A 27822-nucleotide genomic window follows, 5' to 3' on the forward strand; every position below is an offset into this window, starting at 1 on the left:
GGCACTCAGAGGGGCTAAAAGTGGAGATTATTAGACAACAGGCAAGGTTCAAAGCACACAATTAACTCTGCAGTTCTGACCCAACAGTAATTGCATATCAGACATGCTTCCTGGTTATTATCATGATTTCCATGGTTAACAAGTGATAACTGTGCTGGTGATTGCAGTACAATCATAAAGTTCCATTTCCTGAGTATCTAGTACGGATTTAGGTGAAAGCCAACCTGCACTTTATAAAAAAGAGGTACTTTGTGCTTGGATCCATTCATGGAAATCATTCCATGAATGATTCATGGGTCTTAGTTGCTTGCTAGAAGACACGGCTGATGAAGGGCAAGAATAGCCACATTGTATTTCTCATGAATATTGGAAGCTTTGGTAGGGGAATGGGGTCCCCTTCCTAGATGGTTCCAGGAAGCTATCAGGATACTTGCAATTACAGTGCTGTGAGGAGACCCCAATTGTTTTCAGTGCTGGATCAAGAACCCAGATTCAGTGATGCATGAATTTCAATGACTTCATGCATGGTGTATGTTAATGAAAACATTCAGATTGGATACCTTACCAACACCACTTGCTTCATAATACACAATAACCCTTACTACAATCCTATTAATCAACTGCCAACAATCACCATCAATAGATTCATATCCAACATCCGCATACCCAAATTTGTCAATTTTTACCGGTTGCTAGATGCCATCCATGACAATCACAATACCTACTGTGAAATACTCACATTTTCATCTCTCTGGCAGGAATATCTAGAAACACAATTGGTGCCAGCAATAACAAACATGCTACAATATCTCATCCCTCACTGAAGGAAATAGTGCTGGTAACACACTCAAAATGCTGGAGGAAGTCAGCAGGCCAGGCAGCATCGATGGAAAAGAGTAAACCATCGACATTTCAGATGTGAAGGGTTTCGGCCAGAAACGTTGATGGTTTACTCTTATCCATAGATGCTGTCTGGCCTGCTGAGTTCTTCCAGCATTTTGTGTGTGTTGCTTGGATTTCCAACATCTGCAGATTTTCTCTTGTTTGAGATAAATGCTGGTCACCATAGAGCTGATGGCTTGAAGATATTATTGATGGTAGTATATTTAAATGTTTTAATCATCACTTTCTACCACACTTCATCTAATCTCTCCCTCACCCTTTCAGCTTTGACTTCCCTTAGCAGCACTCTAGAACTGCACTTCATTTTTAACTGTGTGATTATGCTGTGTCTTTCAAGAAATCCAAACTGACCAGGCAATGACTCAAGGATCTAAAGGTGACAGCAACCACTCAGATACTCATGCTGAGCTTTCATAGAGATTGTTTTTGAAACAAGATACATTTGTGGCGTAACACCAGTGACAAATGGCCAGCAGCCATTGTTGGATTCTTGGAGCGAGAGGTCACATAGGAATTAGTCCTACAGAGCACATTAATGAGGACTCCCACCAAGGAGCTAACAGATGAAATTGATGGGCATGCACAATGAAATGTTTGCTGCACTGGCATATCCAGCCAGTCTGAATGCAGTGGCAACATCAGAGAGGCAAACAATACAGAAACAGGCCCTTTGGCCCATTGGTCCATGCCAAACAGATTCCCATTTAAGTTAGTCCTATTTACCTACATTTGGTCCATATCCTTCTAAACCTTTCCTATCCATGTAACTGTCCGAGTGCTTTTTATATATTGTTAATGAACTGTCTTATCCACTCCTGGCAGCTCATTCCACACACTGACCACCTGCTAGGTGAAAAAAAGGTCCTCAGGTTCCTATTAAATTTCTCCCATCCCACTTTAAACCTTTGCCCTATAATTCTTGATTCAGAACCCTGGGAAAAAGACTGTTTACATTACCTCTCATGATGTTATACATGTCTATACGATCACATTTTATTCTCCTCTCCAGTGAAATAAAGACCCAAGCTACTCAACCTCTATCTATAACTCAGTCCCTCCACCCCTGTCAACATCCTTGTAAATTTCTGCTGCACCCTTCCAGCTTAATGGTATCTTTCTTATTGCAGGGTGACCAAAACTGAACACGATATTCCAAATGTGACGTCACCAACCTCATCCTGTACAGCTGAACATAACATCTCAACTTCAGGACACAATGCCATGACTGATGAATGCCAACATGCAAAAATCCTTCTTCATGTTCCTGTCAACCTATGATGCACTTCCAGGGAATCATATACTTGTACTCCCTATGTTCTATATCACTTCTCAGGTCCTGCTATTTACTGTGAAAATTCCAATTCATTTTGACTCTCCAAGGTGCAACACTTCACTGTGCAACTTGGATGTGAGCCTTCATGTAATGGTTTTCTCCAGCCCCTGCTGCCTTTGCTCTTTGTAGAAAATACAAAATTAGAAAACAGTGATTAAAATCCAAAATGTAATACTTTGAACATATCCAAATTAAACTCCATTTGTCATTGCTCGACTCACTTACACAGCTAATCACAATCTCTCTGTAAATCCTGATAACCACCTTCTCTGTTAATTTTAGTGCCATCTGCAGGAATTTCATTTTCAATCATGTACAAAGCTAGGGCCTTCTTAATGCCCATTCTTTTGAATATGAAATGATGGCTGGGTCCATTCCAATTCAATCTGCATGCAGTACCTATGTTTAAAGTTTCAGCTTCCATTGGATACAAGTAAAAATCAGCTTGTAATTCATAGTGGGTACTTGGAAATAGATTTAAGGTAATTATCAAGCAAATAAAATAGATTTAAGGTAAACTTCAAGTAAACCATTAAAGTAGATCATGGTGAAAAAGTCCCAAAGTGGAAGACATTCCATTATAAACAGTCTAAGTTCAGAGTATCCTTTAGAGAGTCATTTGCATTTTGAAAGCAAGGAAATACTCACAGAGGGAGTTCAGTAAAAGAGTCTGTATAATTCAGCCAGTTCATTGATGTCAGACTGACACTGCCTTTTTAAGAATCTACTGATTTAGCCGTAAAGTGAAAAACTCAGCATGGAATGTTGTAGAAAGGCCATTTCATTCAGTTCAGTTTACACCACTGTGGAAGATTAGACTGTGTATCTTGAAAAAGAGTGTGTTGGGCAGGGCCCCCAGTATTGTCAATGATCCCTCCCATCCATTCAACAATCTCTTTGACCTCCTATCATCAGGTAGGAGGTACCATAGCATTAGGACAAGAGCTATTAGGATGGGAAACAGCTTCTTCCGCCAGGCCGAAAGATTATGAAACTCCCTGCCACCACCCATGTGTCATCACATATGAAGCACTGGTATCATTATACTGTTTACTTTTTAATTTTTATCGTATTTGCACCTTATTTGTGATAATATTACTCTACGTGCTACATGTGTGAGTTATACGTACTGTGTTGTGAACCTTCATCTGGATGAACATTGTTTCATTTGACTGTATACATGTGTACAGTTGAATGACAGTAGACTGAACTTGAACTTGAGTTCCAAATGAGCCAAACCATGCAGAGTTGGATGCCTTGAAGAAGGATTTTGCTGTGATGCTGAAATGATTTAAAAGTTTCAAAGATTCCAAGAGCGATGAAATCTTTTGGCACTGGGCATTGTCTTACAGATATTAAGTCAGATCATGTAGACAACATTTGGCAAAAGAAAATGGAAATGGCCGCAGATGGAGATTAAGATTAGATTAGATTAGATTAGATTAGATTCAAATTTGTCATTGTGCCAAGTACAGATACAAAGCCAATGAAATGCAATTAGTATCTAACCAGAAGTGCAAAAGAATAGTATTATTTACAAAATAACTGTGAATAAAAAGTAAATGCTACAGCACACAAATATAAAAGTACTGAGACAGTCCAATATGGGTACAATACTGTTTAGCGCTGTGATGTGAGGTTCAGCAGGGTCACAGCCTCAGGGAAGAAGCTCTTCCTAAGCCTGCTGGTGTGGGAGCGGAGGCTCCTGTAGCACCTACCGGATGGGAAGAGAGTAAAAAGTCCATGGTTAGGGTGAGATGCATCCTTGATGGTGCTTTTCACCCAGGCAGCGTTTATGATAGATGTTCTCAATGGTGGGCAATTGGGTGCCAATAACCCACTAGGCAGTTTTCACCACCCGCTGGAGTGCTTTGCGGTCCTATATGGGACAATTGCCATACCACACTGAGATGCAGTTGGTGAGTATGCTCTGAATGGTACAGCAGTAAAAGTCCGTCAGTATCCTGGGACAAAGGTGAACTTTCCTGATGCTCTGCAGGAAATAAAGGCACTGTTGCACCTTTTTGATCAGGATGGAGGAGTTCAGGGACCAGGTGAGATCATTGGAAATGTGGACACCAAGGAATTTGAAGGTAGATACACACTCCAGTACAGCTCCATTGATGTAGATGGGGACATGAGTGTGGCTCCTAGCATGCCTGAAGTCCACAATAATCTCCTTGGTCTTCTGAGTGTTAAGGGCCAGGTTGTTATTGGCACACCATGCTGAACCTCATCCCTGTAGCCCATCTCATCAACCCCTCTGATTAGGTCAACCACCATGGTGTTGTATGCAAACTTGATTATGGGGTTAGAACCGTGTACAGGAACACAGTCATAGGTGAAAAGGGAGTACAGAAGAGGGCTCAGCACACAGCCTTGAGGCACGCTGGTATTCAGGGTAAGAATGGAGGAGAAGCTGTCTAATTTAACAGATTGGGGTCTGTTAGTCAGAAAGTCCAAGGTCCAATTGCCGAGGGATGAGCTGTTACCAAGCTGGCGAAGTTTGGCGATCAGCTTAAAGGGCATCACAGTATTGAATGCCAAACTAAAATTAATGAACAACATTCTGACGTAAGAGTTGGGGCTGTCCAGGTGGGTCAGGACAGAATGAAGTGCCGTGGAGATGGCGTCCTCTGCAGACCTGTTGGTGGGATAGGCAAATTGATGGGGGTCCAGGGTAGTGGGCAGACAGGATTTCAGATGTGATAGAACCAGTCTCTCAAAGTACTTTGCAATGATGGGGGTGAGTGCAACTGGGCGGAAGTCATTCAGTCCCGTGGCAGTGGAATGCTTCGGCACAGGCATGATGGTGGCAATCTTGAAGCTTGTGGGGACAACTGCCTGGGCCAGGGACAGATTGAAAATGTCCATGAAGACCCTGGCCAACTGCCCTGCACAGAAACAATCAAGAGAGGAGGTCAGAAACAATGACGTTTTCACTTAAACAAGGACAAGTTTCAATATCTTAAGGATGTTGAGCTCCAATTAGAGCGAGAAAAAAGGCACAAAGATGAGACTTTCGGAATAAACATTTATAATATCCATAAGATATAGGACCAGAATTAGGCCATTTGGCCCATCTAGTCTGATCCATCATTTTATCATGGCTGATCCATTTTCCCTCTCTACCTCCTCCCCTTATCCCTTCATGTGCTGACTAATCAAGAATCTATCAACCTCTGCCTTAAATATATCCAATGACTTGGCCTCAACAACTGCACGTGGCAATGAATTCCACAGATTCACCACTCTCTTGCTAAAGAAATCCTTCCTCATCTCTGTTCTAAATGGATGTCCCTCTATTCCAAGGCTGTGTCCTTTGGTCTTAGACTCCTCCACCATAAGATACATCCTTTTCACATCCACTCTATAGAAGCCTTTCAACATTCAATAGGTTTCAATGAGGTCACCCCTCATTCTTCTGAATCCAGTGAGTAGAGGCCCAGGGCCATTAAACGGCCTTTCAATCCCAGAATCATTTTTGTGAACCTCCTTTGACCCCAATGTCAGCGCATCCTTTCTTAGATAAGAGGCTCAAAACTGCTCACAATACTCCAAGTAAGGCCTAACAAGTGCTTTATAAAACCTCAACATTACATCCTTGCTTTTATGATTGAGTAGTGTATTAAAAATGAGTTGTGGTAATTATGATTATATGTAGTTCAATTAACAACTGTTGTACATGATGTGAAACTGGTTGTGCATAAATCTTATCTTTAAAATAGATTTATGGGAATTATCAGCACCTAGAGAAGATACTGTAAATATAGTAAACTTACATTAAATGAATGAAATTGTGATTATTTACATAGAAACATAGAAAACCTACAGCACAATACCGGCTCTTCAGCCCACAAAGCTGTGCCGAACATGTCCTTACCTGAGAAATTACCTAGGGTTACCCATAGCCCTCTATTTTTCTGAACTCCATGTACCTGTCCAGGAGTCTACCTACTTCCAAGCACCTTAAAACTGTGCCCTCTTGTGCTAGCCATTTCCAGCCCTGGGAAAAAGCCTCTGACTATCCACACGATCAATGCCTCTCATCATCTTATACACCTTTATCAGGTCACCTCTCATCCTCCGTCGCTCCAAGGAAATGAGGCCGACTTCACTCAACCTATTCTCATAAGGCATGCTCCCCAATCCAGGTAACATCCTTGTAAATCTCCTCTGCACCCTTTCTATGGTTTCCACATCCTTCCTATAGTGAGGCGACCAGAACTGAGCACAGTACTCCAAATGGAGTCTGACCAGGGTCCTATATAGTTGCAACATTACCTCTCGGCTCCTAAACTCAATCCCATGATTGATGAAGGCTAATGCACTGTATGCTTTCTTAACCGCAGAGTTAACCTGTGCAGCAGTTTTGAGTGTCCTATGGACTTGGACCCCAAGATCTCTCTGATCCTCCACACTGCCAAGAGTCTTAACATTAATGCTATATTCTGCCATCATGTTTGACCTACCAAAATGAACCACCTCACACTTAACTGGGTTGAAATCTATCTACCACTTCTCAGCCCAGTTTTGCATCCTATCAATGTCCCACTGTAACTTCTGACAGCCCTCCACACTATCCACAACACCCACAACCTTTGTGTCATCAGCAAATTTACTAACCCATCCCTCCACTTCTTCAACACGAGGAAATCTACAGATGCTGGAAATTCAAGCAACACACACAAAATGCTGGTGAAACGCAGCAGGTCAGGCAGCATCTATAGGAAGAAGCACTGTCGACATTTCGGGCCGAGACCCTTTGTCAGGACTAACTGAAATAAAAGATAGTAAGAGATTTGAAAGTAGGAGGGAGAGGGGGAAATCTGAAATGATAGGCGAAGACAGGAGGGGGTGAGATGAAGGTAAGAGCTGGAAAGGTGATAGGCAAAAGGCATACAGAGCTGGAGAAGGGTAAGGATCATGGGATGGGAGGCCTAGGGAGAAAGAAAGGGGAAGGGGAGCACCAGAGGGAGATGGAGAACAGGCAAAGAGTGATAGGCAGAGAGAGAAAAAAAGGAGGGGGGTAATAAATCAGGGATGGGGTAAGAAGGAGAGGAGAGGCATTAACAGAAGTTAGAGAAATCAATGTTCATGCCATCAGGTTGGAGGCTACCCAGATGGAATATAAGGTGCTGTTTCTCCAACTTTAGTGTGGCTTCATCTTAACGTCAAGGTTTTGTGTATGTTCCTCCACTTCTTCATCCAGGTCATTTTTAAAAATCATGAAGAGCAGGGGTCCCAGAACAGATCCCTGAGGCACACCACTGGTGACCAACCTCCATGTTGAATATGTCCCATCTACATTCAAAAATGAACATAAAATGTATTGAAACTAGCTAATTTTTCATATGGAAATAATCTCTGAATCAATTTAATATATATGGTGAAGCAGTGTGTAAGGAAAGTGTTAATAAAAAGATTCCTCCTTGGTACATGCCAAAATAACATAGTAGTTTGAAGACAAAATGGTGTCAGTTTGAAATGTTGTGATAGTCTGGAGATGTGTGCGAGTGAACATCCCAAGAGTAGATAATAAATGATGTTTTCCTCCTTACAGACCTGTTTTCTCTGATTTCCTTAATTATGTCACTGGGTCACTAGATCAATAGTTAGATCAATGGATCTTTAAACTTCTCTTATATTCATTTTTAGGATCTGGGCTTTGATTGCAAAGGCGAGATTATTGTTTACCCAGTTCCTATTGCTCTTGAGACGTTGGTAGTGAGCCATCTCCTTGAATTCCTGCAGACCTTCTTGAGGTGATGGTCATACAATGATATTTGATCAGCAGTTCTAGGAGTTAGACCCAGCATAAATGAAGGAATAGTAACATATTTCTAAATCAGAATGGTGTGCAACTCGGATGTGAGCCTTCATGTGGTGGTAGAGGCTTTGGTGATGATTTACCAAAATTCTCTGGACTCTGGGCAGGTCCTGGCGGATTGGAAGATGGTGAATGTCATGCCACTGTTCAAAAAAGGATGTGGGCAAAAGGCAGGTAACTATAGGCCAGTTTGTTTAACATCTGTAGTTGGGAAAATAATTGAAGCTATCATTGAAGAAATAGTGAGGCATCTGGAAAGAAATGGATCCATCAGGTAGTGCAGCATAGACTCAGCAAAGGCAGATCCTATTCGACAAACTTACTGGAGTTCTTTGAGGATATAATGAGCGCAGTGGATAGAGGGGAACAGATGGATGTTATTTACTTGGATTTCCAGAAGATGTTTGATAAGGTGCTGCAAAAAAGACTTATCCATAAGATAAGAATGCATAGAGTTGGGAGTGATGTATTAGCATGGATAGAGGATTGGTAGCTAATAGAAAGCAGACAGTTGGGATACATGGGTGTTACTCTGGTTGGCTATCAGTGGTGAGCAGTGTGCTGCAGGGATTGGTGCTGGGCCTGCAACTTTTTACGATATACATAAACAATCTGAAAGAGGTGACTGAGTGTAATGTGTCTAAGTTTGCTGATGATACTAAATTCAGTGGAAGAGCAAATTGTGCAGAAGATACAGAGAGTCTTTCGGAGATATAGATAGGTTAAGTGAATGGGTGAAGGTCTGACAGATGTATAATGTTGGTAAATGCGAGGTCATCCACTTTGGAAGGAAAATGGTAAAATAAAATCATTTTAATGGTAAATTATTATTTAAATGGTAAAAATTTGCAACATGCTGCTGAGCAGAGGGACTTGGAAGTGCTTGTGCATGAATCACAAAAGGTTGGTTTGCAGGTGCAGCAGGCTCTCAAGAAGACAAATGGAAATTTAGCCTTCATTGCTAGAGGGATGGAATTTAAGAGCAGGGAGGTTATGCTGCAACTGTACAGGGTACTGGTGAGGCCACACCTGGAGTATTGCGTGCAGTTCTGGTCTCCCTACTTGAGGAAGGATATACTGGCTTCCGAGGTGGTGCAGAGGAGGTTCACCAGGTTGGTTCCTGAGATGAGGGGGTTAGACTATGAGGAGAGATTGAGTTGCCTGGGACTGTACTCACTGGAATTCAAAAGAATGAGACTAGATCTTATATAAATATATAAAATTATGAAAGGGATAGATAAGATTGAGGCAGTAAAGTTGTTTCCAATGGTAGGTGAGACTAGAACTAGGGTACATAGCCTCAAGATTTGGGGGGAGTAGATTTAGGACAGAGATGGGAAGGAACTGTTTTTCCCAGAGAGTGGTGAATCTGTGAAATTCTCTGCCAATTAAGCAGTGGAGGCTTCCTGAGTAAATATATTTAAGACAAGATTGGATAGATATTTGCATGGTAGTGGAATTAAGGGTTATGGGGAAAAGGCAGGTAGATGGAGATGAGCTCATGGCCAGATCAGCCATGATCTTATTGAATGGGGGAACAGGCTCAATGGGCCAGATGGCCTACTCTTGCTCCTATTTCTTATATTCTTATGAAAGGTAAAGGGCTGGAGATGAAGGAATCTGATAGGAGAGGAGAGAGGACCATAGGAGGAAGGGCACTGGGGAAGATGATAGGCAGGCAAGAAGAGGTAAGAGGCTAGAGTCGGGAATAGAAGAGGTTGGGAGGGGGAGGGAATTTTTTTTACCAAAAGTATAAATCGATATTCATGCCATAAAGTTAGAGGCCACCCAGATGGAATATAAATTGTTGCTCCTCCACCCTGAGGGTGGACTCATTGTGGCACAAAAGGAAGCAATGGACTGACCAGTTGGAACGGGAAGGGAATTGGAATTAAAATGTTGGGTCACTGGAAAGTTCCGGTTTCGGCGGATGAAGTGAAGGTGCTCAACGTAGTAGTCTCCCAATTTATGATAGAGGAGGCCACAGTCATACTAGTTTTATACTTGTGCATTCCTGTGTACCTTAAATTGATAATTATCCTGAAAATAATTTCTTTTTGGTAGTTGAAACAAATACATCATTGTTTAAATTCCCAATCAGTGGAAAGTTTCCTGGCAAGGAAGATGAAGCAATATTGGAATTACTGTTGAAAAACTTGTGGAAATATTGACTTATTTCCTGCTGTCTCCCTGAAGACATTGGCAAGTAACATTGCTTAAAAGCTCGGACTGTTTTTCCACTGTAATTTGTTGCAAAGTCAAACAATTACATTCCTTTCATTGGTAAAAAAAAATAGAAGTATACTGTCGTTCGGATAGTCAGACCCACCAACCACAAGATTAACTGCCAATATTTACCTACTTTTTGGCTCTGTATGCTGATCCTCTACACTTCAAACTATTCTCTTAGTCATTCTGTTCTATCCTTTGCTACATTGTTGACCTCATCTATCAGCCATCCATACAGTGTCTCCGTTTTCTGAGACACCCAGATTGTTGAATGGCTTGGGAACTCATAGAGTTGTAGAATCTACAGCTTGTAAACAAGCCCTTCAGCCCAGTTTATCCATGCTGATTGTGTTACTCAGCAAACTAGCCTCATCTGTCCTCATTTGGCCATGTCCCTAAATCTTTCCTATCCATGTAGCTATCTAGATGGCTTTAAAATGTTGCTAATGTGCCCACCTCAACCGTAATTTCTGGCAGCTCATTCCAGAAATGCATCACACGCTGTGAAGAAGCTGCCTCTCATGCCCCCTTTACACCTCTTGCCTCTGATCTTATTTTCAGCATATTATCCTTGTGAAAAAGACTATGTGCTTTTACCCTATTTATGCTCCTCATGAACTTATATAGGTCAATCAGGTCACCCCTCAATCTCCTATGTTCCAGAGAATAAAGTCCTTGTCAATACAACCACTCCTTGTATTTCAGGCCCCCAAGTCCAGACAACATCCTAGTAAAAATTTTCGCACTCTTTATAGTTTAATAGCATTTTTTCCATAATAGTGATCAAAACTGTACACAAAACTCCAAGTGCGGTCTTATCAACATTTATATAACTGCAAGATAACCTCCAGCTCCTGTACTTAATGCCCTGACTGATGAAGGTCAGTGTGCCAATTACTTTCTTCACCACTCTATCTGCCTGTGATGCCGCTTTTAGTGAACCCTTTGGAATCCAATGTTCCTCCGTTCCATAATAGCTCCCCAGGGCTCTACTTAGGTTTGATTTCCCAAAATACCTCATATTTATCTGGATTGAAAGTCATTTGCCAATCCTCAGCCCACATACCCAGCTGATCAAGGTCCCCTCTAATTTTTCATAACCTTCTACACTGTCTACAACACCACCTATTTTAGAATACTAACCACGTCTTGTACATTCACATCCAAATCATTTGTATAAATTGCAAGCAGCATGAATAAAAAAGCACCAACCCCTATGGCACACCACTAGACACAGGCCTCCAGTCTGAGAAACAACCCTTGATCATCACCCTCAGCCAACTATAAATCCCCTATTTTATTTATGAAACCCCCTGGTAAGCCTCAGGCTCACTCAACTCGCTTCCATCTAAAGGGAGCAGCCTTTGGTCCCGCCAAACTATGTAATCAGCTTGTGTGGATGCTGTGTGATATCCCCAACACGCCAAATAACAGACTGTACACCATATACGATTAAATGAGTATATGAGATCTTACTGGAACTATGTACTCAATAGAGATACAATATAAAAGGAAAAGTAAAAGGCGCCAAACTTATCAAAGTCCAAACCACTTCATGCACAACCGTTGGAGCTCAATTAACGAAGCCTTTTGGCCACCATTCGATCCCCTCAGACCTCCTCAACTCGTAGCTCAGGACCACCTGAAGTGATCAACCAAGCACCCCCGGCACGTCTGTCTTCGTCTCCTCTCCTCGCCGAAAACCCTGGTCTAGGACCCCCCTCGGGGTCCGTTCCGTCACCCAACTTACAGCATCGCGTCCTCTCTCTCTCACCCCCTTGCGCCAACTCCCCAAAAGCCCGCCAACAATAGCTCACAGACCCAAAAGAGAGAATAACATCTATCCCAATTGGTTAACAAATGAATACAATTCTCATTATCAGTAATATTAACCCAAACAAGCTACGACAGAAAACACCCTCTCACCGGTTAGCATAACAAAGAAGTACTTTTACTTTTAACAAAGAAGCCATTTTGATTAACACACGCAGTAACATAAAGGAAAAAAACCCCTTACATTTACTTATTTATTTTACTTAGCAATACAGCACAGAGTAGGTTCTTCAAGCCATGCCACCTCAGCAACCCTGATTTTACCCTGGCCTAATCAGGGACAACTTACAATAACCAATTAACATACCAGTATGTCTCTGGACTGGGAGATGAAACCTGAGCACCTGGGGAAACCCACGCATTCCACAGGGAGGACGTATAGAGACCTTACAGAACAGTGCCGGAACTGAACTCCAAACTCCAGAACACCACAAGCAGTAATAGCATTGGCTAACCACTATGCTACCATGGAACCCTATCCGTCCACATACACCCTCACACATCACACCCAGGTCCCAGACAATTCATCCCATCAACACAGGCTGTCAATTCTCAGGCTCTTTCATCCCATGGACTCCTACACCCAAACCCCCGACATTCACATCCTGATCCACACAGGCTAGTCAACACCTGCCCCCTTTCACCCTGTGTAAAATACCATACACTCACATCCTTATTCCAGGCAGTGTGCTCCTCAATTAGACCAGGTAACACACCTACCCTCACCACAGATACACACCCCACACTACCAACTCACCCACTCACTCACCCTAAGGTTCCCCAACCTTGACCCACACAAAACCCTCCAAACCATATCATTAGGAACACCCTACCCTGACATACTTGAACCCAGTGGTTCCAAAAGTGGGTGAAATTGAGGTTGGTTAACCCTGGATAAAGAAAAATGTTGCAAAGAGTTCTTTCCTCAATTGTTTTCCACATTTAGTCATTCAACTATTAGGGGAGGGTTTGCGCCGGCTGTCCTTTACTGCTTTAGTGTTAAAGATACCAAGAAACTAGAAAGATATGTACTCGTTATAATACAATGAAATGTGAAGGTGCTACTTTGGATTTCTAACATCTGCAAATACGATAATTATCCAATCATGTCTCATCAACTCTTCTATGAATTATACTGGCAGATATTCATTGAAAATTTGTGCTGAGGGTTACCCTGGCACACAGCTGCAGACTAAATTATCTCACAGACTGTACCTGATGGTGATAGGCTACACAGGTTAAGTATTGCCTAGTGACAGAAGTTGATTTCCATTCTCTCAGTACTTATTGGTCATTGGCTGCAGTCAGGCACCATTTCAAGGATACCTGATGTGTTCTGCTCTGATGTAATATCATTAAACAGTCTATCACATTAAATAGTTTTTACACAGAAAATTAGAAAGGATAATTTTAATTACATATTTAAAAATTATACAGAGCATTAAATAAACATTGGCACATATTCTAAGATAGAACTATTTTCCTTTTCACTTGTGAGAGAATTACAGGCCATATTTATAAAATCAGATTTTCCGATTTGCACAGATAGACAGTGCACCCTGTGAATTTTTGCTGAAGTTGTGACAGAAATTTAGAATTTTTTGCTCAAAGCTATAACTGTGTGTATGTGGAAAGGTGCTATTATTTTTACTATGTAATGATAATGACGACAAAATAGAAACTTGCACAAATTCTCACAACCAATTGACAGTATTCCACTGACAAATTTGTTTCAAGGACCTGACTGCAGCCTGAATGTTCTGGATGTACTTCTAGATAGAAATTCAAGAGTCCTTATTGCAATGTTAGATAATAGTTAGCCATTTATATCGGGTACTTCTCTAAATCTTGCAAGTATCATTGTATACACATACTATACCTGCTGAACTTGTCAGAATCAGAATCAAGTTTAATATCGTGAAATTTGTTGACTTTACTGCAACGGTATTGATATTGATATTTATCAATACATGATAAATATAGAAAAAATTGAGTTACAGTCATTATATGTATCTTAAATAGCTAAGTTAAAATAAATAATACAAAATCAATTTTTTTTAAAAAATATTGAGGTGGTATTGATGGGTTCAATGTCCATTTAGAAATTGGATGGCAGAGGGGAAAAAGCTGTTCCTGAAATGTTGAGTGTGTGTCTTCAAGCTCCTGTACCTCTTTTCTAATGGTAACAATAAGAAAAGGGCATGTATTGGGTGGTGGGGGTCCTTAATGATAGTTGCTGCCTTCCTGAAGCACCGCTCCTTGAAGATATCTTGGAAACTATGGAGGTTAGTACCCATGATGGAGCTAATTTTGCAACTTTCTGCAACTTACTTCAATTCTGTACAGTAGCCCCCACCAATACCAGATGGTAATGCTGCCAGTTAGAATACTCTCCATGGTACATCTGTAGACATTTGTGAGTGTTTTAGGTGACATAACAAATCTTCTCAAACTGTTAATGACGTATAGCTGCTGTCTTGCCTTCTTTACATTTGCATGATATGTTGGGACCAGGCTAGGTCTTCAGAGATAGTAATACCCAGGAAATTGAAATTGCTCACTCCACTTTTGAACCCTCTATGAGGATTGGTTTGTGTTCCCTCATCTTATCGTTCCTGAAGTCCACAATCAGCTCTTTGGTCTTGCTGATGTTGAGTGCAAGTTTGTTGCTGAAACACCACTCCATTAACTGGTACATCTTGTTCCTGTACACCTTTTCATCACCATCTGAAATTCTGCCAACAATGGTTGTATCATCAGCAAATATTTAGATGATATTTGAACTGTTCCTAGCCACACATTCATGGGTGTAGAGAGAGTAGAGCAATGGCCTAAGCACACAATCCTGTGGTGCACCAGTATTGATTGTCAGTGAGGTGGAGATGTTATTTCCATTCTACACAGATTGTGGTTTTCTGGTTAGGAAGTTGAGGATCCAGTTGTAGAGGGAGAGGTACAGAGGCTCAGGTTCTGTAGCATTTCAATCAGAACTGTAGGGATTATGGTGTTAAACTTGTTAAAGTCAACAAACAATATCCTGACAGAGGTATTTGTATTATCCAGGTGATCCAAGGCCACGTGGAGAGCCATTGAGATTGTGTCAATAGACCTATTGTGGCAATAGGAAAATTGCAGTGGATTCATTTCTTGCCACACCTCCAACTACTTTTCTCTGTCTCAGCCCAGCAAACCCCAGAGCTCAGGTCCCAACCCCAATCTCCTAAACACATGAATCTAAGATTCATCAAGGCCTCAACTTCTGACTTTTTTACACCACCATCCAATTACTGATTGGAGCATTCCCTTTCCAGCTCTCCTTGACCATTACAGCAAATGTCCTTGCTGCCTTTCCCCCAACTACAGGGACATAGGACACCAATGCATCCTCCATTCCTCCACCATTCACACCCAAACTAACATGGAGAATATTTCTAAGGGAATTTATCGCAATAACATTACTTGTGAACTGAAACTGCAGTTAGCTACTGTATTTGAATAACGATATTTACTGTATTCTGGCATCTCTCGGTGACTTGCATCAGTGATATCAGTCCATAAATGGTCTTCACCTGAAATGTCAGCTGTTTATTTCCCCTACAAATGCTGCTGCCTGACAAACTGAGGTCCTTCAGCATCTCAGGTTTTGCTCCAGATTCCAGCATCTGCAATCTCTTTTGTCTCCGTATAACATTAGTGGTATCTAAGCCCTGTTGCTATAAAGAGGGATGCCTGTGCACCCATTTTCTTTTTTAGATCGGTTATGTAATCACTTAAAATTCTTCTTAAAAGGGAATCTACAATAAGTTTGAAGATTTAAGACACTGTAATCTACAGAAAATGGAAAGAGAAATTATTAAGTTTTAGAAGTATTGTGTACAGTTCAGCAACAACTACCACATACTTTACTTCAATGTTCAATATGGAAAAATCTGCTTTGACATATTTAATTACACAAATTGTAAGATACAAACTGTCATTACTTCTATTGATATGAAATTCTAATGGAAGCGATGGAAAGTTCATTGGTGTATTAAAGAAAATGAATGGAAAGGCTGTATAAAGTGTAATTTATTTGGGAAAATGATTACACCTGAAAACCAGCATGCTACAAATTTGACAGCGATTCACCTGCAAGAGTTTTCTTTGCATTTACTCAAATTACGAAATGGCAGATAAACATGGAGACTCAACAAGAATGATTTCAATGAAAAACTTGTGCCTAATTGCCACCTCAATTCATGATTTGATGCTGTTTTTCCAAATATCAGCCAACACAATTTGAAATACCAATCACTGTATGAAAGAGCAATTTTAAAAACAAAAATTGATGCAGTGCAGGTCAGGAATACAGATTTTCTTTTGAAGCTTCCCAGACAACATGTACAAGTCAGTTGACAGTGTGACAGATATTGATGAGGCTGTACATTTCCTTTTTTTTGTAATTTATTTTTTTTTATTGAAGTTCATCAAACAAACATTTCCATAAGATGTATTTCAGACATTGTACATACACATCATATAATCATATATATCACAAATCTCCACAAAGTATTTATCTGAGGTATACACTTATAGAAAAGAGTGGAAAGAAAAAACAAGCAAAAGGAAAGAACTATGTACAAGTAGGGAGTGATTTTTTTTAACAACAGATTCATTGATTTGTGAGAATAAAATCAGGCCTATGAGGCATTATGTAGTTAAACCATTTTTCCCAGTATGAATCAAATTGTTCCAGCTTATGATTAACAGATGCTGTTATCTTCTCCATTTTGTAAATGTCCATTGTAATTTCCATCCATGTATTTAAAGTTGGTCTCTCCTGTGATAACCATTTCCTAGTAAGAGTCTTTTTACCAGCCACCAACAGTATATTCATTAAATATTTATCTCTTTTCAACCATTCTTGAGGTATATATCCAAAATATATGGTCTTACTCTCCAAGGGTATTTCACATTTAAAGATGTCTTGTAGGGCATTGTGTATCCCCCTCCAATAGTTTTTGATAACAGGACAGTCCCAAAAAATATGATAATGATTTGCATTTTGATAATGGTAGTAGAATCATTTCAAGCATGTATAAGGGGTTGTCAAATTTTAAAACACATTCGACTTCATACATTAAAACAAAATGGGAGAAGGAAGGAGGGATAATTATATCTGAGAAAGAATGGACAACAATATGGAGATATCAATTGAAGTGTACCAATTCACAGAAATGGAGGGAGTTTGGATGGAAAAACTTGTTAAGATATTTTATTACACCCTCTCAGAAATCCCATTATGATAGTAACCTCCCTGTTTGCTGGAGGCTGTACATTTCCTGTTGAATTTTTTAAACTTTCTGTCACCAAGAATGTGTTTCCTTAAGTAATTTTGAATTAAAAGTAGTACAGGTACAAGTTCAAGTTTATTGTCTTTCAACTGTACAGATGTACACTGCCAAACAAGAAAATATTCCTCTGGATCAAGGTGCACAACACCGTACATATAACACACACAAATAACACATAAGGTAATATTACCAGAAATAAATTAACGTTATTCGTTATGCCTACACAATAGAAGTTAAAAATAAACTGTACAACGCTACTGGTGCTTCATATGGGATGAGACCTGGATGGTGGCAGGGATTTCAGTGGTCTTATGGTCTAGGGAAAGAAGCTGTTTCCCATCCTAACCATTCTTGCCCTAATTTTACAGTACCTCCTGCCCGATAATAGGGAGTCAAAGAGGTTGTTGGATGGGTGGAAGGGATTATTTATAATGCTAAGGGCCCTGCATAAGCAATGCTCCTGATAAATGTCTCTGATAGGTGGAAGAGAGACCCTGATGATACTCTCAGCAGTCCTTGCAATCCTTCGTAGGGACCTGCAGTCAGATGTCTTGCAATTCCCATACCAGACAGTGATGCTTCTGGTCAGGACACTCTCAAAGGTGCTCCTGTTGAAATGATAATTTTGTACCCTTATTTCTGGATACAAATTCCTGGATAGCATCACTGGATAGCATCACTCCAGTTATGCTATCCAGGAATTTGTATCCACAAATATTATGCAAAGGAACAAAATTTTCTGTTCAAAAATTACTGCAACTTGTAATTGGGGCTACAATTATGATTGGTGGAAAATGTCTTCATTCCTCAGATACAATTATCCCATCTGGTCTATCATTTTAATTCATGTGACTGAATTTTCCTGTTAAAGTTAGTTTAGCCATGAACATTAACAAGGTGTAAGAACAATCACTAAATGTCGTTGGCCTTAAACTTGAAACTCAGTGCTTTTTCCATGGTCAGTTACTGTATATGTTGGTTGCTCCAGAGTTAGAGATAAAAATAATCTATACATTTATACAATGGATTCAAAATAAAAATACCACATTTTGAAGCACTTCAACAGTGAAATCAAGCAAACTTACATGTTGTGCATAAATACATCAAGTATATTAAATGTAATTTTATATACTTATTTTTTTCAGTATAAATGTTTTTATTGGCAACTTCAGTTCAACAGTATAATGTTAATTCTTGATTTTTATTCTTCATAGAATAATTGTATATTGTTAGTTTTTATTGCATTTACAAGGAGTGGTATAACATCTGATTGCATGGAAATAAATGCAAATAAGGTAATGGCCAGCAAAAGTTACACCAGATATAGCAGCAAAAATGATTATATACATGACATTATCCTCCAGTAATCCAAGTTAAATCAATTCTACATTGGTTTCCAATAATTTCCAAATGTTTACTTCTGCTTCAGAATGATTTCACATTTGCATGTTTCTTGGCTATGGGCATTATGCAATGACTTAACCACTGTAGCACCCACCTTCTAATGTTGTGAAAATGTGGTGTTGCTTTCAAATAGACACAAAACAAAATAAACCAGCACTTTTTCTCGATAAACTATTCCATTGTGTGTTAAAAAACAATCTATTATATACTTCAGATATTTTAAACAACACCAGTCATTTTAAATACAGAAACTGTAGTTCTTCACTCATTATTTCTTGTATCATACTGCTTGACTGATTTTTAAAATCAAATTGCATGCTGTCATATTGCTCTTCAGGGAAGGCAGTAGGTTGTATAGTTATCTTCAGATGGGGCAAAATCACTACCCTGAAACTACACAACCTACTACCTCACCCTGGCAGAACATTGAGATTGTCACAACTGAAACCAAATTCAATTGAAAAAGAACAAAGTAAACCTTATTTCACACATTATACAGATATCACATTTATTATCAGAAGATGGTCACAAAATTAGCTCCTATTACTCAGTAGATTTGACAACCAGCCCATCAGGATACGAACCCATTTAACCAGTGTGGGTATTAAATATGATAAAGCCTACTGATTGCCAAGCAATGTCATCCTTTCCCTCAAACAATATATGCTCTGGAGATGTGGACTGTTTATAGTAGGCACTTAAAGGTACTTAGAAAGATACCACCAACACTTCCTTGCAGAATCCTCTAATTGAGCTGCAAGGATAATTGAATGGATGTAAGTGCCATTTCCCAAGATGACATCCCCATCATTGGAATTCTAATTGCACTCAATCAGCTCTATTGAGCAGGCTTCAAATTTCACATACCCAGTGCCAATCTCCTAAAACTATACCAAGCTCAGGCACAAGAGAAGATTACCAGGTGGAGGGAGGTAAATATTTGAGATGTCCTCAACACTTCCTTTGGAAAAATGCAAGATCCCAACTGACTCCTGAGAATACATGACCTTGACAGCCCTAAGTAGTGAAAAAGCATTTAGAATAGCACAGAATCGTAAGCCCATACATCAGGAGCAAATGGAAACCCACCATAAATGGCAGAAGGAAAGCACCATTTTACAAATTACCAAATCTGCTTCCCATCAGGCATCTCCTGACCCATCTATGGAAGCATCTGTGGATCCCACAATTTTCCCCCAGGTCTGAAATGTCCAATGCCAGAGGGCATGCATTTAAGGTGAGATGGGGCAAGTTCAAAGATGTGCAAGGCAAGTTTTGTTTTTTGTTTTTACACAGTAAGTGAAAGAACTTGCCTTGAATTTCTGGAAAGTGATGCCCAGGATGGTAGTGAGGACAAATACAATGCAGGTATTCAAGGGACTCATAGATAGGCACATGGATCTACAGAAATGAAAGGATTATTGCGTAGGCAGCTGGGCTTAGTTTAGCTGCAAGTCTGATTAATTAATTAATTACTTAATTTAGAGATACAACACAGTAATGGGCCCTTATTGCCCAATGAGCCTGCGCCGCCCAATTACACCCATGTGACCAATAAACCTACTAATCAATATGTTTTTAGAATGTAGGAGGAAACCAGAGCACACAGAGGAAACCCACACAATCACAGGGAGAACGTATAAAATCCTTACAGAGAGTGGAGGAATTGATTACTAATTTTGCTTGGTGCATTATTGTGGGCTGAAGGGTCTGTTCCTGTGTAGAACTGTTCTATGTTCTATTAGCCTCCACACTTAACTCAGAGCTAGTCATTCTCCATCCTTATTAGAAGAAATGAGACAACTCTGAAATTTTGAAATCTGCCCTCCAATGTATAAACTTAGCAATATTCAGAGGAAAATGGAAGTAATTTCATTCATATGGTACCAGCCGACAAACATACTATTTGGAACGGTCCTTTGGTCCCAATCTGTCATCACCATCAACTAGTTTTGGGATATTTGTCCTATCCATGGAAGTCACATCATTACCCGAAAAAAGGAAATACCAGCTGAAATAACTTCTCAAAATAAAAATATCTTTTTAATGTACAAGATACTTCTATAAAATCATGCATCCCACATGCAAGACCCTGTAAATTCTCTCTTTCCATCTATATATCTGGCTCTTAACCAACAATTAGCATAGGGAGTCTATGCATCTTCTTCTATTTGCCTTCTCTGTTTGTATGGCAGCTCCCCATGTCTATGGGAAGATCTGAATCACCCTAACCCTTATCTTATCTCATTAATTCATAGTCTTTAAAATGTTATGTTATGTTATTGGTAGACTGATCTAAAACTAAGCACAAGAACTTCAATAGGTTTCTGGGAGAAAGAGGGAATCGGGTAAGTGATTTTAGATGAGCAACATTTTACATAGATTCTCTTGGTTGCACAGAAAGATACATTTGTAGAACATTACTTATATTGAGGCCATTAGAAAGAAAGATTTTAAGATACAAACTAATCATATTATTTCAGCTTTGTTACATGTTGGATCTTAATGTAAACATTAAAATTTCTTAATTGAGTGTCTCACAACTATTAGCAAACTCAGGCTTTAAAACCCTAAACAAATCATTGGCTAACTCATAAAATAGTGTTAAATGAAGATCTTAATTTGTTAGAATCAATAAAATCATTCTTCCTTGTCAAAATATATCCAGATGACCAAAATAAAGATTGTCAAATGATCCATTGAAGTTTGACAGCCACCTCAGGAAAGACAGTAGATTGTATAGTTATCTGACTGGAAGGGTGTAACCCTAAAACTATACAACCTACTACCTCACCCCAAAGGACTGTAATATTCTGCAGCAAGAATTTGCAGAAATGTGATGCTCTTTGTGTTAATGGACCTGCAGAGAAAGGAATAAAATACACAATTCGCATATAAAAATGCTATCATATTGAAGATTAATACAGCTGTTAATCATAAAAGATAGGTATACTGTATTATACTGTACATAATTATCACAATAAAGAGGAAAATGCAACCATGATTGTGTTCATATGCATGCTGCACTAGATTTACTTAGCCAGCACTTTATCAGAATACTCGTATTTCCAAGAGTTTTGCTGAAGGGAAAACAGTAAATTATACAAACATTTTCTTTAATAAATGCTGTAATATATAATATAGAATAGAATTCCATATGGGGATTAATAAATTTATATGTATAATCAAGGATAATCTACTAAAATCATGAACAAGACTAGGCTTAAACCAGTACCTTTGAATTATTGATAGTTTTCAATGTTACTGCCTCTTCCATGACTGCAGAAATTTGCAGTGTTACCTTACATAGGAAGGACATTATTAAAATAAGTGAAATCACACATATCACTCAGATAACTTTGATGGGTTACCAAACGAAGCATTTTGCAGGTGACCTTGCACTTCTAAATTGTGTCACAGAGCAATACAGCATGGATACTCACCCTTCACCCAATGAGTCCCATCCAGCTGGTCCCAATTACCTGCATTTGGCCTATATACATCTAAGCCCTACCCCTTCAAGTACCCATTTAACTGCAACTTAAAAGATACTGTGCCTCAACCAGAATGTGTAAGGTGGTAACTTTGACTTATAAAAGTGATACATTTTCTATCATAAATAAGTTAAATACAATTACCTATGCTTTGCCTAATTAATTTTCTTTTATAATTTTAGCATAAACATTACTCCTAAAATTTAGTTAACTTGGCATTTCTAACCTACCTTTTACTTTAAAGTTATATTGCTAAGCAACCTTTAAGCAGGTAAACAGGCATGCTAACTGAATGTCTTTGATATCAAAAATATTATTTAATTTCTTCAGGTTTTCAGCTTTAAATATAATAAGATGCTACCATACAGCGTACTTTGAAATTTGAATGGAAAAGTGATTATTCAGACAGAGAAAAAACACAGTAGAGGAAATCTTAATAATCTATATCCCATTAGTCTGAAACCCTGATGATTCAGCATTTGGCTTAACTGGTTCTGTTTCCTGCATTCTGTTAAAACTCACAGGGCCCTGTTGTACTTACTCCCTTTAAACATATTGGTCATCTTTTCCTGCACTCCTTTTAAACACACACCTTGGGACCCACTCCAACACTCCTTTTAAAGTCACAAGAGCCTGTTCCTACATTCCTTTTAAACAAACCAGGCCCCCATTCCCATGCTTCCTTTAAACTCACTGGGTTTTGTTTCTAACACTCCATTTAAAATGATCAGATTCACTGAAAAATTTATCATGCCATTGTGTAAAGATGTGAAATAGAAGTGTGTTGATATATTAATAAGGATAATATCCAATTGCCCAGAAGTCTACCAATGTCCAAAGGTCCCTGAAAAGAAGGTAGCCATATCATACTTAATTTTGTTACTGGTGTCATAACTGAAATCTTGACTGGATCACTAATAAAGGAATTGTATTGAGCAAAAAAAAAGCATAAAGGTTAAAACATATCAAAAATAGATGGAAAGAAATGGAGGTAGAACGTTACTGGGTGGATGCTTACAAGATTTTTGCAGCTACTATCCAGCTGCCTCCATTTAATCACCGTCTCTTGAAATCACAGAGTAGTGTTGGTAATAGACTTAAATATATAATTGACTTGGTAGTCATTTATATGGGAGAATGCAGATGATGAGTGACTACACAAAGAAAGAAATGGAAAGGTTTTCAAAATGGCCAACCTTTGCTTGTCTGATTTTTTTTTGCTTGTCCTCTTGCTGTTAAGAGCACAGTATCCTTTCACCCTACAAACATATGAATAAAATGGTTAACATATTTTAATACACATTATAGCTGATGTGTATGAATGAAGAAATATGAAGAAATAGTGCAGAAAATAGGGTTAGGGTATTTTTTAAAAATCTGCTAAAAAGATAACTGCACCTAAGTGCTAAAATATCTACTACAACATAGTTAACTCAGTTAACTCTTAACTCAGTTGTATCCATATACCTTCAATTACATCTGTGCCCACATCAAAAGTATTTCATCACTTTTTGGGATATATTGAGGTAGTCAAAAATGATATGATGAAACTGTCAGAACACTTCAAAACATTACAATAGAGATCTTGTCCCTCATATTAAACTATTCTATTTTCTTATTTATTGAGGAGAAGCATGCTACACATGCTTAGGCAAACTCTCCCTTATGTCCCCATGATTGCATTCAGAATTCCTCCCCAATCTTCATAAATCATGTCATGTACAAATGCCACAGTGAAATGAAAGCCATCAAATGAATCATAGGATGTATTTCTATTTAATTGCCTGAAACTCACTAACTAGTTCAGATATTTCTCCTGAGTGTTAAAGGAATTACTTTAATTGCTCAGCTCACAAACATTTGATGTATTTTCAGTAAACCTGAGATTTTCTCTCTTACAGTGTCTATTGAATCTGAGGCCCTGAACTGAACTGGGAACACAATAGACTAAAGACACTGGAATCTGGAGCAACAGTTCTCTCCTCCAGCAGATTGTTTATTGCTCCTCTGGAGGGGGCTTGTATTGTCCATTAGGAGAAATGCAACATGAAGGCTAGTAGAACAGTCAGATTACAGAATTCTCAATCTCACACGCAGGAAGTTTAAAAAAGATAGAAATATCAATTACATTTAAGTGGTCATACAGAAAGCAAAATAAATATTGAGGCATACGTGCGAAGTATGAGAGAAATGTGTGAAGTAAAACAAATAATTTTTTGTTTCTAATGAATCCAAAAGATAATATAGTCAAACTGGAAAGGTCCTTAAAGGGAAAACAATGGCTTGAAAATTTGAGAGAAATACTATTTTTATTGTTAAGATAATTAACATCAAAGGGAGAAATATTGTCTGGAAGATGCTTACAGATATTTTCTGAGGTTTCCAAATCATTTTTTCAAATTATTACATCCTGCAATCAGCATTGAGACTGTTTTTTAGATAACAAGAAATTGTATTGAAATCTGTGAATGCTAATTGTGACTTACTAAGATCAATCACACTCTTGATACAGTATAAATACATATTAAGATGATAACTTAAAGGGAATTTGCTAATCTTTGAAAAGGTGGTGTATTAAGAGGAATAAATTGCTGGGCAATATCTCCATTCCTGAAATTTAGATTGATGCATTAAAATCAAAAAAGTTTGACTTTTCACATTTTTCTCATAATTGCACACATATGCCTCAATATTCCTCACTCTGCCAACTGATGCCCCATTGCCACCCAGATCATGCCACTGGATTCTAGGATAGACAGGGCCAATAGGATGATTAAGGAGATTCTGGGTGGTGCAGTGGCCAGGCAAGATGATCTGATCCGTTGTTTTACAATCAATTTCAAGAATAGGTTATTTCAGAGACAGAGATTTTCAGTAAATTTTCAGACCCCAGTAAAAAAAGTTTAATTTTAAAATTGCAAATGGGAAAGAACATTTCCTGCATGCAGGCAACTCATTGAAGTGTTATGCCTGCCATTTGTTCTAAATGATAAGAAAGCAGTGCATACTCTTTTTGTGGACAGAGTTAATGAACACTTTTTCTAAGATCAGAATGCAAGACGCTGTAGAAGTTGGTAGTCTGGATAACTGCTGAATTGTTAACTGGCTTGTTCTCTGTAAACAATGCCTGAACTGCTGAACACTCCTGGCATTCCCTGTTCTACTTTCTCACAGCTTATTCCCCGTTCACGTGCAGCTTAGATGTTGGGAGTTCTCCTAATGTTGATTTCAACTGAAGCATATTCATTTGATACTTCTCCAGTTCTGTAATTACCGTCTTGATTGAATGAATTATAATATCATGCAAATCATTTAACAGCATGAACAATCAGTCTTAAGTTACAGAGATCCATATACATTCAATGCTGTATCACTTTCAGCTTCAATATCACAGACTGTATTGATAAAGTGTAGACAAGAATAGGAAGAAAACCAGTTCATTTTCTGAGCAACTTATTGGAGTTCTTTGATTTCCAGAAGACATTTGCTAAGATGCCACTTCGAATGTTATTTTGAAAATTAAAGCCTACAGGACAGGTGATAATCTACTAACATGAATGGAATATTAACTGGCTAACAGGAAACACAAAGTAGGCATTGATTGATTGCTTTCTAGTGTACACTGGGATCTCAATTATTTTTACAATTTATGAATGAAGGTGCCAATGGTTGATAAAGTTAGGAATCTAATGAAGAAGTCGTGAAGAGGCTGCAAAGTGATTTGGGCATATTGTGAGTGAGCAAATATATGAAGTACAAAACAGGAAAATTTGAAACATATCACTTTGGCAGAAAAATTAAAAAGAAGCATATGATGTAAATGTAAGGCTTTGAGATCCTAATGTCCTGGTAACATGCTTTATGAAAGACTACTACAGTAATCAGGACATCAAGTAATCAAGAGAGATAAGAGAATGCCATTGTTTACTGAGAGAGAAACTGAATACAGTAACATGGAAGATATAAAACAGGAACAAGCTGGATGCTGAATGAATACAACACCAACAGCTCTCAAAAGTCTGACACCATCCAGGACAAAGCAATCTATTTGAATGACATCTCATGAACTATATTAAAGATTCATTCATTACACCGCTGGCATCAACAAAATGCTCTGCAGTTACCCATTAAGCCACTCCAACCTCCCTTCCGAACCTGAGATTTCTTCTGCCAGAAAAGACTAGGGCAGCAGGCTGATGGAAATGCCTCACCTGCAGATTCCACTTCAAGACAGCACCAAGATATATCAACAGCCTTTCACTATTGCTAGGTTTAAATCCTGCAATTCCCAGTCCCAGAGATTGTGAAATTACCTTCACTAGAAGCACAGAGGCAACTCACCATCACCCTCATATGAGCAGTTAGGGATGGGCACAAATGCAGGCCTTGCCAATGATACCCACAGACTGAAAAAGAACATAAAAGAAAACCAGTGAAAAAATCCAGTGAAAATGTTGAATGAATCAAAGCACATTAATATAAAACAAAGTTATCTGAAATGGCCCCATTATAAGCTTTTTTTCACAGTCTTTTAAATATTTCACCAACTCAAGAAATACCACAATTTCAGTAAATAAAAGCAGTTGGTCACATGTACATTCAAATTATTTTAGGTTTCCCTACAGTTCATATGTCAAAAAGCTACAATCTATTGTGTGTTATCTGCATATCTGACAACTCTATAGATTTGCCAGAAATGTAAATAACCAGACCATCTGTTAAAATATGGAAATTACTGAAGCTCTGGTGACTTCAGGCTGAACACCATGTTGCTGAGTAGCTCCACTATGCTAGGAAGGCATTAGTAACTGCAGTGAGAGGAATTGCCTTTAACCTGATACATGCATTGGCATGAGGTAGCAGCTTACAACAATGCAATGTAATTACCACTACTACTTTGCAAATGGCTGATAGTACTCTCTTAAACAATAGAAAAAAAAACATTCACTTGTTTCATGCATAGCAAAATCTAAAGGTTCCCAAATATGGTTAGATGGACCAATTCTCTGATCCTACATTAAAATTAACTGAATCTTTTTGAACTGTGTGTGCAGTAACTACCCACCAGAGGGCAACCATTCACTACTTCAAAATGGACCCAAATTTCATGAAATATTTATGAGCCTTGGAGATGAAGAAAGATAGGTTTGGGAAGTTACAACAATTTTCAGCAGTTAAGGCTCTGTCTTTTCTATCTCATTTTAACAATGTGACATAAGTCGTCAAAGTTACAATTGGTCATTTGAGCTCGCTATGAGGTACTTACTGCTCATTTCTGTACCCTTTCAATGCTAAGCATTTAACATCTGGATTTCTAATATCATGAGTTGAGAACAACAGCACTTGATGGGAGAACAGTTACATTAGCAGCCCCATTATACAGCACTAGCAATTACAACACAGAGTGATGTCATTAATTGGAATGCAGAGATCATCTGACTTCTGTTCTAATAAAGCCATCTG

General features: G+C 38.8%; 1 protein-coding gene across 2 annotated transcripts in view; it reads right to left on the minus strand.

Annotated features, from left to right (window-relative positions):
• The window catches only part of pparab (peroxisome proliferator-activated receptor alpha b), a 142254-nt gene that overhangs the window by 74061 nt on the left and 40371 nt on the right, over nt 1-27822 (minus strand). For both annotated transcript variants that reach the window (XM_073059219.1, XM_073059218.1), the window contains exons 4-5: nt 26673-26765; nt 23556-23618 (exon numbers count right to left, since the gene is read on the minus strand). The gene's annotated coding sequence lies outside the window, so the exon portion shown is untranslated. The remainder of the gene's footprint in view (nt 1-23555; nt 23619-26672; nt 26766-27822) is intronic.

This window comes from Hemitrygon akajei, chromosome 10 (genome assembly GCF_048418815.1).
Source record: "Hemitrygon akajei chromosome 10, sHemAka1.3, whole genome shotgun sequence".
NCBI lineage: Eukaryota > Metazoa > Chordata > Chondrichthyes > Myliobatiformes > Dasyatidae > Hemitrygon > Hemitrygon akajei.